Genomic DNA, 11,678 nt, shown 5'->3' on the forward strand with positions numbered 1-11,678 from the left:
TGCAGGATTTATGATAAAGAAGAACCAAAGGCTGCAGAGGAGAACATGCCAAGGAGAGGGGACCAGGAACACCAGGAATGGGGAGGGGTGTTGGCCACAGTGCAGGTCTAGAGCAAGGTTCATCCTGTCCTTTTGAGGCAGGATGCTCTCCCTTTGGATGATGTACCACGTTTCTGAATCTGGTACCCAAAATTCAGTGGCAGGCTCCCAAGAGGAAGGGAATTCAAGTGTAAATTCCCCTTGTATTGTTTTCCCCCATCCACTGAAAGAGGTCCTGCTAGCCAGGGATCAGATGGATGGGAAATCAAACCCCTGTGTTGGTTGAGCTCCAGCCTACCTTCCATCAATGCCATCACAGTTGAGTGCCAAGCTCTGCTAGGGTAGGTGGTGCAGCTCCCTGTGGAGCAGTCACTGTCACCATCCCACAGCAGAGACGCAGTGCTTATGGTGGGTAATCAGAGGCTTGCAGCAGAACAGCAGCTTTGGCAAGTCTCAAGTGGGTTTGCCCTGCTCATGTTGAGTTTAGCCTGCCACAACAAGAGGCACTGGAAGGTTTTGGCTCCCTTAGCTGGATAAAGGTTTCTGTGAAATACGCACAAGCCTGCCAATAGCTGAAAATTGGCATCTCTGTTTCTGATCCCATCCCCTGAGATGCATGGTGTTTCTGCAGAGGTATTACAGCAGCTACACTGAAAAGGTCTGTCAACATCACAAGGCTTGAAGTGCAGGGGCTTATAACCTGCAAGAACTCACTCCAGGCTGAAGCAGGGCAAGCAAAGTCCCCATACACCCCAAGCAGGGAAGTGCTATTTGCTTTTTATTTTGTACACACTTTGTATTCCTGCTGTCTGGTTTTACTCAGAGATGCAAACAGTGCCAAGGAGAGTTGAGTCTTCAAGCAAAGCAAAAAGCTGTTTAGTTCAGCAAGAGGTTTGGAATGCTGTTACAGGACCAGGTAGCTTGACTTGCAGCCAGGCAGGGAACAGCACAACTCTGAGCTCACGGCCACTGAGGCAGATTCACGCTCCTCACCCAGCCAGGTCCACACCTGCAGGAAAAGGAGATGTTAGGCTTGGAAAGATGCCCCAGAACACGTGGGGCAGGGGAGGATGGCTTAAACGCTGCCGTTCTGGGCCTCCAGCAGTGCTACAGCTCCCACTGCCAGCGCTGCCCACCAAAGCCTGCATGCTCACAGCATCAGGGAACCCACCGCACACACCGCACTCACCATTGCCAGCACTCAGGTGATGTTACACTGCTATTGCTTTTAAGCACTTAGCTGATTCGGGAAGCAGCTGAGAGGTCAGCATGTTTGAAGCTTCTTCCCACTCGCTGTGCAGCTGGAAGCACTTCTGCCCTCTGCAATCTGTGCTTCCCCCACCTGCCTCAGGGATTTGCACGCTGTCACCTCTGTACCCAGAAAAGAGCTGTGCCACTCAAAGCTCACTTTTATCCCTGTCTACCTCAGTAAAAAAGCAAGCGCAGCGACCAGAGAGAAACCAAACCCACACCATCAACAAACCGCATCCCGCAGGGAGCACCCAGGGATGCTGGTTGCTACGACGAAGAGCATTTTGTCTTGCACGAGGCAGAAGAATCCACAAGAAGGCCGTGAGATCCGGGCTCATCATCGGAGGAAAGAGCAGAGCTGCGCTGGAGCGAGAAGAGCAGTGCAGCAAAGAGCAATGCTACCCTCTGCTGCTGCCTGCGGGAACGGCTCTGCGTGCTGCTCTGCTGCGGGCTGCAAAGAGGGGTTGTTAGTTATTATTATTGTTATTATTGTTGCTGTTGTTATTGTTATATTATTATTATTATTATTATTATTATTATTATTATTATTCAAGGCCAGGCTGGATGTGGCTCTGGCAGCCTGGGCTGCTGGTTGGTGACCCTGCACACAGCAGGGGGTTGGAATTGGATGAGCGTTGTGGTCCTTTGCAACCCAGGCCATTCTGTGATTCTGTTGCAAAGCGCTGCTTGCCAACAGCTCTGCATCGTGAGGTTTTCTTGCGGGAAAAATGGCAGCAGCTTAAGCCTGCCGAAAAATAAGTTTAAAAATTAAGGGAGGAAAGAAGTGAATGAAAGATGGAATAAAAAAAATAAAAGGAAAAGTAAAGAAATAAAATTAAAAAAGTAAAAAATAAAATAATAAGAAATTAAAAAAATAAAATAAAAAGTAAGAAAAAGGAAAAAGAAAAAAAAAGGAAAAAGTAAATGGAATTAAAATTAAAAAATAAAATAAAAAAATAAAAATAAGAAGTAAAAAATAAAATAATAAGAAATTAAAAAATATAAATAAATTAAAAGTAGGAAAAAGGAAAAAGGAAAAAAAAGGAAAAAGTAAATGGAATTAAAATTTAAAAAATAAAATAAAAAATAAAAATAAGAAGTAAAAAATAAAATAATAAGAAATTTAAAAAAATAAAAAGTAGGAAAAAGGAAAAAGAAAAAAATAGGAAAAAGTAAACGGAATTAAAATTGAAAAATAAAATAAAAAATAAAAATAAGTAAAAAATAAGAAGTGAAAAGTGAAAAAAATAATTAAAAAGCAAAAAAATAAAATAAAAAGTAAAATAAGAATGAAAATAAAAGATAAGGTTATAAAAAATAAAAAGTAAAAAAATAAAATAATATAAAATTAATAAAAAATAAAAAGTAAAAAAAATTAAAAAGTAAAAAGAAATAAAACAAAATGAAAAATAAAATAATAATAGATAAAAATAAAAAAGTAAAAAACAAAAAAATTAAAAGTAAAAAATAATAAAAATTAAAAGTAAAAAATAATAAAAAGTAAAAAGAATAAAATAAAAAATAAAAATAAGAAGTGAAACAAAAAAATGAAAAATAAAAGAATAAAAGAATAAAAAGCAAAAAATTTAAAATTAAAATAATAAAATAAAAATGAAATAAAAGAAAATGAAAAGTAAAAAATGAAAAGTAAAAAAAAATAAATAAATAAAAGAAAAAGAAAAGAAAAAAAGAAAAAAAAATGAAAAGTGAAAAAATAAAATAAAATAAATAAATACATGAAAAATAAATAAAAAATAAAATCTGCCCTAGGCAAAGCCCATCGCTGTTCAATACAGGCAGAGGGGCTGTGCCCACACACAGCTGCGCAGGTCAGATTTCCTTTCTCTCCCCCTGCTTACACAGCAGCCCCTCAGGCTGGTTCTAAATCCATCCGTGTGTCTTGGCTGCAAACCATCGCCGTGGCACGGAGGGGACGGAGGCTGCAGCAAACGCTGCTGTGCAGGGAAACGACAGCAGGGACCTCAGCCTCCATTTAATCCCCGTTAACAAAACTGCACCCGAATGGAACTTTTTGTTATCGTTTCCGATGTGTTTCCAGGAAATTCCCCACAGCCTTCCGGGCCAGGCAGGGATTGATGCGTTAAGAGGAGGTGGTTCAGTTCCCAGCCTTCACTTATTGTAGCAAACAGCAGCTTACATTGTGATGCTCAATAAAGAAGTGTGTGTTTATATGGAAGCGGAGCTTTCCCCTGCGTGTGCAGGACTGTAGCTGCAGTGCTTTCTGCTGACAGCACGTGGTTTCCATCCAACTCTTTGAAGCCAACACGTAGAATCAGATCGTAGAATGGCCTGGGTTGAAAAGGATCACAAAGATCATCTGGTTCCAACCCCCTGCTGTGTGCAGGGTCACCAACCTGGGTTGAAAAGGACCACAAACATCATCTGGTTCCAACCCCCTGCTGTTTGCAGGTCACCAACCTGGGTTGAAAAGGACCACAAAGATCATCTGGTTCCATCCCCCTGCTGTGTGCAGGTCATCAACCAGCAGCCCAGGCTGCCCAGAGCCACATCCAGCCTGGCCTTGAATGCCTGCAGGGATGGGGCATCCACAGCCTCCTTGGGCAACCTGTTCCAGTGCCTCACCACCCTCTGAATGAAAACCTTCCTCCTCATATCCAACCTAAACCTCCCCTGTCTCGCAGCAATTTCTTACATTTTGCTATGAACTCATGGCTTAGAGGAGCATCCCAGGATTTGGGGTGTTTCAGAGGGCTCCATCTTAGCAACGTAAGAAAATATTGCAGCAAAATCAGATCGTGTGCCCAGGAATTCCAAAGCAATGAGAAGAACAAGTCCCATTGCAGGAAGAGAAGGGCTGCAGATGTGAGAAGTAGAGGTAGAAGGAGATAGCAGTCACCTTTTTTCTTTTCCTCCCATATTTCTTCCTAGCACTGCATAGGAAAGATAGAAAAGCCTTCCTTACTAAGTTGCTTTGCAGACCACTGCGAAACAGCACTAACTTTGTGCTCATGGGTTGAAATGGGTGATCCTGGTGGTCTTTCCCAACCTGGATGATTCTCCAATACAACTGCAACACTTTGCCATGCAAGAGGTGTAAAATACTTCACTCGGAATGCACTCCCAGGATGGCATAAATGCAAAAGTTAATGGATTTACTCAATAAATCAGGCTGGGCTGCACCTGTGCTCTGTTAATTGCTCCCAGGTGCTGCCCATGAGGTCTCCCACCCCCAGTTGCCAGCAGATGGGGCATCTGCCAGCAGCTTCCAAGCACCTGGGAGGATTCCTGCTCATGCTGTAGGCTGGTTTGGGAGAGATGAGAGGTGCTTAAATCACCCCCTGAGTGTTCAGGATTAAAGCTGTAGATAGGGCTCGGTATTTGGCTGGGTGTTGGTGTTTTAAGAAGTCTTGAAATATCTCCCAGACTTACGGAATTCATAAATGAGGTTTTGTTTTCCTTCTGTAACTCCTTGGGGGTGGGAAAAGTGTCACTGAGGCTTTCCAGCCCTGAGCAGGGAGGTGAGCTGCGGGGTTTTGATAGCAGGAAAATGTTCTTTTGCCATAAACACAGACAGCTTCTGTCCAGGTGGAAATAGAAGACCTATAAAAGGCTTAAAATGCATAGGGAACGTTCTTATTTTCTCAGCTTTATAGTTCTGTGTGACCTCATTCCAGTGCAAAACAGCACACTCCCTTTGGAGCCCTCGCTGGCAAAGCAGCAGCACGAATCTGGAAATGATTAAGCAGGATGCTTTATGTTAAAAAAAAGAGAATATCCATCTTAAGTGAGTGCCGTGGGATTGAAAAGTTGGGGAAATCACATTGGAGTGCCTAGTTTTCCATTGAAAATGGGGTGGAGGCATAGGGTAGAGCCTAGGGAGCTGCTGTAGAGGATGTTGTGGAGTTGTAGTGCAGTATTTATGTACATATGTTTATATATATATACACCTTATTGGCAACAAGTCACGATGGCATGCCTCATGTTACATTCTGATATCATTTAGAGAGAGGAAAAGAGAAGAGAAACGGGGAGAGGAACAGAGATCCAGGAAGATCTGGATTCCCATTATAGAAGCTGGGTTGGTAATATTCCAGTGGTGGATGCCCAACTGTTGAGCTGTGGCCCTTTTTGTTCATTGCAAGAAGGGGATGTGTCACATATGTTGACGTGTGAGATGGAAGTAGGTTGGATTTGGCATTTGCACGTGCATGAAGGGGGAAGGATAGCATCAGCCCTTTCCTCCAGTAGAGATGGGGGTTGCAGAGACACTGTCCCTTATCACACTGGTCACAGAGCATCTCTTACAACAGAGGGGTTTGCCCACGCCTGCACAGTGGGATGCCATTCCTCTGCTCATTCCTCTATCCATTATAAGGATTACAGTATTTGTGATCCTTATTATTATGCCTTCTGACCCCATCTGCAGCTGAGGCCGTTCTGTTTTTGGCCCAGGTGCTCTTCAGTGGAATCTCAGGGGCCTTGAGGTGGTTTCCGACAGGAGTTTGATGCAGTACTATGAAGGAGATCTTACTATAGGAGACTGGGACAGCTTGTGGGTGTCTTGGGATGCCTTAAAGGGTGGGTAGGACAAGGGGAATGGTTTTAAACTAAGATGGGGGGGTTTAGGTTAGATGTTAGGAGGAAGTTTTTCACCCTGAGGGTGGTGATGCACTGGAACAGGTTGCCCGAGGAGGCTGTGGATGCCCCATCCCTGCAGGCATTCAAGGCCAGGCTGGATGTGGCTCTGGGCAGCCTGGGCTGCTGGTTGGCGACCTGCACACAGCAGTGGGTTGAACTGGATGAGCACTGTGGTCCTTTTCAACCCAGGCCATTCTTTGATTGTATGTTGGGTCCCTTCCTGCCATAGATGCCCCCTGCATTTGGGACTGTCTGGCCTGGAAGTGGAGCTCCCCAAGGGGCAGTTAGTGCACCAGCTGTCATAGGCAATTTGCACAGACTATGGGATGGACCCATTGCTTCCATTCCCAATTAATAATTAAATAACAAAAATAAGGCTCCTGGATGCCTGCACAGTGAATATCGCAGCCCATTTCTGAGTGCATCGGTTACGGAAAAAATACAAAGCTGTGCATAAAACATAGAGCGTATTGTTAAGCCATTAGAAGCAATGCACAGATTAATAAACCAATTAAATTATCTTAAAAGAATAGGAGAGGTAGTTAATTGTAATCAAGTGCTGGCTGGCAGGATCCCAAGTTCCATTAGGAATCAATGCTCAGCCAAGTGTGGTGGAGCTTCTGATGCTGAACATGAGCAGCTGAGTACCTGAAGAGTCAGGGAGAGATTTCTTCTGGTAAACGCAGACATTTGGGAGCATTTATCTTTTCCAGTCAAGGGTTTTTAAAAAATTACAGGGATTTAATCTTCATTCATTGCATCACTTCTTTTAGTGATGGCACAGAAGTGCATAGCATGTGGCTGCACCGTTTGTCAGCTGTCAGTAGCAGAGAAAACAGGCTCTGAAAAGAGCAGCAAAGCTTGCCCCAGTATCCACGTCCCTGCTTAGCCCATTAAAATATGAAAGGCTTGGAATAAACCCACTGTTTCATGAGTGACAGCTTTGATGGGAAACTCCTGGTGAGGGGATTTGCTGTCATTTAAGCGAGTAGATTGATGTCTCTTGCAATGCTCAAGTGGGATCTTTCAAAGAGCAGTGACAGCACTGCCTGGCCGTGGTACCTTTCTTCATGGGGCCTTGCCCATCACTTTCTTATTTTAAGGTGTTCTGTTTTGGTGCTTGTGGTTATAGGGAAGGAAGTGATTAGGAGCCGTGCTAGATGAAGTTTTCCAAGTGAGAAGAGTTCCTGAGGTTCCTTTTTACAATAGCTCAGTGGTCACTGCTGGCTCTGCTGTCTCCATCAGCGATGTCTCCTAGACCCATTTTTCAAATCAGAGGGTTGGCCTGGACCAAAAAAAAAAAAAAAAAAAAAGAAGCAATTTCTTCAGGATGTGTTTCTCTGCAGTGACCCACTTAACTTCTCTGGAGAGAACTGGAAGAGATGGGGACAGGAGACTCCAGCTTGCTAGCTGTGCCTCCGGCACGGGAACACAAAGCTTTCCAGCCTTCTAGCAAGCAGAAGCAGACAACAATGGGTAAAAAGCTGCCTGGGAAGTGCTTGAAAATTGCCCTCTTCTCCAAACAATTTGTCATTATGGACTGGGGAGAATTAGCAAGTGCAACTGCAGTCTGGTTGCGTGGATAGCTGTGGCTCCAGGCGTGATGGTGATGGGAGAGGGGGCAACGTGTGCCTTGGAGGAGAGCCCATTGGGCTGTGGGTAGGCAATGCTGGCCCACACCGTGGGTGTCCCTAGAGCTGGGGGGGGGCTCAGGCAGGGCAGCCCCACTGTCTGCCATCAGCTGGAAGGAGGGCAGGGGGATCTCCTTGCCCAGCCCCGATACACACTGCCATTGTCCCTGCTAACAATGGGGGAGATGTGCGGGCGCTGGAGCTGATGACACAAACCCAAGTGCAGGGAGCAGCTGGTTGGCTGCTAAACGGGAGCACTGTGTGTACTGTAGCAACAGCCCCTACCCATCTGTTGCTGCCAGGGTGAGATCCAGGCCTGAGCATCCCTCTCCCACCAGTCCCCAGCCCCAGGGTAAAACTGAGCTCTGTTCTGTGCTAGACCTTCCTGCCCATCTTTAACCCACCTCTTCCCAGAGCCAGGAGCTTTGCAGCTGGCCCAGATCACAGGGGTACCCTGCATCCCTGCAGGAATCTGCTTCCAGTTGGCTGCTCTTCTCTGGGAGCCTGCATGCTGAGAGTTAACCATCCTGTCCTGATGGTTTCTTCATAAGTAAGCAGTGCTCATAAACAGTTTCCATTCCTGAAGGCCCAGCAGGTAGGAGGAGAAAATGCAGGGAAGCTATTTCTATTTTCTGTAGCTTGCATTATTCATCTCTTCTGAGACATAGAGCAGAAAGCCTGGCTGAGAATGGAAGGCAGAAGCAGTGCTGTACTCTGAGAGCCTTTCTCTGTTCAGCAGCTTCCTTTTTCCAGCTAAATTCCCCCATAACAGAGCAGTCGAAAGTAGCTCTGAGCATCAGCTGACTGCCCAGGTTCTGTAATGTCACACAACCCGGCACCATCCTGTGTGTGCTCCCCTCGAATCCCATCCTAATGAGGGATAGGTGTCACTGGGTTCAGCAGGTGTAGCAGGGAAGCTCCACCCTCTGCCACAGCACCTTTTCCCAGTTCAAGCCCTCTGTCCACATCAAATCAGTTATGAAGAGATGTGGCAGCCTTGCAGGGAGTTTGAACACCAGCCCTCCAGCCTCACCCTGCAGGCACCAGCTCCAGATCTGCAAAGTGAGCCAGCAGCTATCTGCCACGCCAGCCAGGTCCGTTTGACAGAGATATCCCTCCTTCCCTAAGGATGAGTCTCCCTGTAAGCTCAGCACAGAGCAGGTTTGCTCAATACAGAGAGCAGCTCTGGAAGCCAGCAGCTGTGTGGGAAAAACCCAACCCCTGCCAAGCACCAGCAGGATGCATCACACGCTGCAATGGGAGGCAGCGAGGAGGAGGCGGCTAACGCAGGCAGTGCAACTCCGCTCCTGCTGAGGCTGGGGAGCAGATGGAGTGAGCATGGAGCTCCATGCCTCCACCAGCCCCCTCTTCCAGGCTCCTGCTATCCTGGCTGGCTCCAACAAGGATTTCTGAGCCTCCTGCAGGAAGATTTTCAGAGCTGTAGGCAGGAAGGCTTGAGGCGGTCTGCAAGGAGAGCTGCTCTGCTCTGGTAGGGCAGGAGCACTGTGTGTAGGACAAGGATTGTGTCTGGTAGGTTCCCAGGTCCCAGGGGGTGGGATGGCAGCAGTGCCAGATGAAGCAGGCATCCACTGTGTGGGATCTGATGCTGCCATTAACACTCATTGATAAAGGCCTTCCTTCAAGGAGGTATCACCCAATGCTGGGGGGACAGAGGGGTTCTTTTAGGGATCCTTGGTAGTGAGAGCAGCCCATAGAGCTGTGGTTATCATTAGAGTTTTACTATCGCATACAGATGTTGGCATTCTGAGTAGATTATTGTTATCTCCAATCACGAGCAGTCAGTATAGCTTATAGTTACACAGAATTTTTAGTAATCAGCGTAGCTTTGTTGTTAGCTAGAATTGTTATGGATCGGGTCAAATTGTTAATTATCAGCTCTCCATACAGTAATCATCATCTCGGGCTCAGGATTCAGCTAAAAGCCACTGACTCCTCAGGGATGGATGGTGGCATTGGCCCTCACCACTGGGGGATTGCAGCTTTTGCTGCCCAGCAGCAGTTCCCATCCAAGTCCCACCAAGGACTTGCAGCTGCTTGATGTCAGAGACAATATCTCATATGCTGCTCCACAGTGCATGTCACCACATCCCAGCCAGCCAATGCCACGGGCAAATCTTTCTATAGCAAACCTCCCTGCTAAGGCTGGGGCTTTGCATGAGGCATCCCTCCCTTCACTGGGCTCACAGGGCTGCTCAGAGTGCAGCATCCCCAGCAGTGCTGCAGCAGGAGCCCTGCCCACCCTGTTTCTGTGGCTGTGCTGCACGCAGTGCAGTCTCCTCCACCCCTGCTCTGAGCAGTGGTGTCACAAAGCCCATGGGCTTCTTATCTGGGCCGTGCTCCATATAGCATCCGTGGGGCTCCCAAGGGTTGCTCTGTCTCTCCTATTAAGGGCAAAGCTTTTCTGCAGCCTCCCTTCCTCATCTATTGAAAGCGGCAATGGAAGGGCCTGGGTTGTGCAGTAAGCACGAATCCTTCACGGCCCTGTGCTGCCCGGCAGGTGGGCATTTTCATCCTTGAAGCCACAGCTAGATTGATCACACTCGTTCTCGGATGCCCTCTCTTGCTCTTGCATCCCATAACTCTGGCTCTAAAAGCCTTGTGGAGGAGGCCAAGGACCTCTCCTTGGGAGATGATGGCCAGGCCCTCCTGCCTCCCATTCCCAGCAATAACAGTGGACAGTTATTGGTAAGGAGAGGCTGTGGGGTGGCAGGGTTTCGGTCAGACACACAGCATTCAGCTATGCAGTGATTCACGAGCAGGAGGGAGAGATTCTCTCTCTCCATGCCTTGGAAAAGGATGAGAGCAGGGGAGAGATGTTCTTCCTGAGAAGGATGTGCACCCAGCCTTCTGCTGGAAGGGCAATGTGCTGCAGCAGGCGTGCTTTGGGGCAAGGCCAGGTTTTAATTGCTGCAGCAGCACCAGATACCCGAGCCATGGTCCTCTGCGCCTCTGCTCCCAGCCTTGTGCTGCAGCTGCTGGGCACTATCCAGGAGCAGTACTGCCCCTGACGCATCTCAGCACAGCAGGAGGACTCCCCACATCCCCCACCAGTTGGATTTCACTGCAGAACTGGGGGCAGTTTGGCTGATCTGAGCTCCAGGAGGGCTGGCTGTGCCTTTTCCCACCGCATCGATCAGTGCCTGCTGATATCTGCCTGCACTGCTGCACTCCATTCAGCTGCCTCCCTCCCCTGCTTGTGCTTGTCTGTCTGTCTGTCACCGACATTTGCCACTGCACGCACTGCCTTTCCCCCTCTCTGTCTACCTGTCGTTAGATTTTCTCATCCCCGCCCTGATTTTTCCTTTTGCCCCTGTGTTATGTATGACTTGGGGGCTGATTTTTGGGTCTGATTTTCTCTGGTTTATGGATGGCATCCAGACTGCAGTCTGCAGTGAAAGGAGCATTCAGCTGGAGAACCTCTGCAAGGAGCCTTCTGCAAATGACTTATGCAGGATGCTTGCTGCCAGCATTGCCCAAAAACTGCAAAATCATGCTTGTCTCCAAAGCACTAGCAACCAGAAATTTAAAGGGAGCTGACATCACTTGCAATGGTACTTGGGCAACAGCTTGTCTCCAAAACTGCCCTTTGAGTGTGAATTCTCTGCTTGCCTATGTTTGCATGACTAGGGGGGAAGTGGAGGAGACAGCTTGTGAAAATGTGGGATTAAATGGAAAAGAACCCACCAGCGTGCATGCTATTACATGCGCTGCCCCACATCACAGCCCTGTCTGGATGCAAGCCTTGGGCTTCTGGGGTTTTTTTGCACCATGACATCGTAGCAACATGCAGGCAGTTTTTCTGTGAATTTGCATGGCATCAATCTGTTTTCAGTCTTGCTAATGTTGACTTTCTGTGCCAGTCTGCCATGCCTTTGCTCCCTTGCTCAGCGCTGTCAGTCTGTACCACCTCAGCTCGCTCTTATCGTATTGAAGCAATGCACACAGCTGGGTGCAGTCCTTGGCCAGCCTGGGTGTCAGACCCCATTTGGGGCAGCATGCCCTGCAGCCCACTCAGTGAGCCAGCAGCCCCAGTCTAGATTTTTGTGGAATTAGCAAAACTCCCCTGCACAGCCAGTTTGCAAAACCTCAGCACTTCAATGTCACCTGAGATCAGGT

General features: G+C 47.5%; 1 long non-coding RNA gene across 1 annotated transcript; it reads right to left on the reverse strand.

Annotated features, from left to right (window-relative positions):
• Positions 1-830: 830 nt before the first annotated feature.
• On the reverse strand, positions 831-8,070 carry LOC146542761 (uncharacterized). Its single transcript, XR_014879773.1, has 3 exons — positions 7,946-8,070; positions 6,559-7,195; positions 831-1,048 (listed from the first exon to the last, which is right to left on the reverse strand). It is a non-coding gene; the product is annotated as an uncharacterized LOC146542761 (long non-coding RNA).
• Between the last annotated feature and the right edge of the window lie 3,608 nt (positions 8,071-11,678).

Source organism: Meleagris gallopavo, chromosome 26 (assembly GCF_905368555.1).
Source record: "Meleagris gallopavo chromosome 26, MGAL_WU_HG_1.1, whole genome shotgun sequence".
Taxonomy (NCBI): domain Eukaryota; kingdom Metazoa; phylum Chordata; class Aves; order Galliformes; family Phasianidae; genus Meleagris; species Meleagris gallopavo.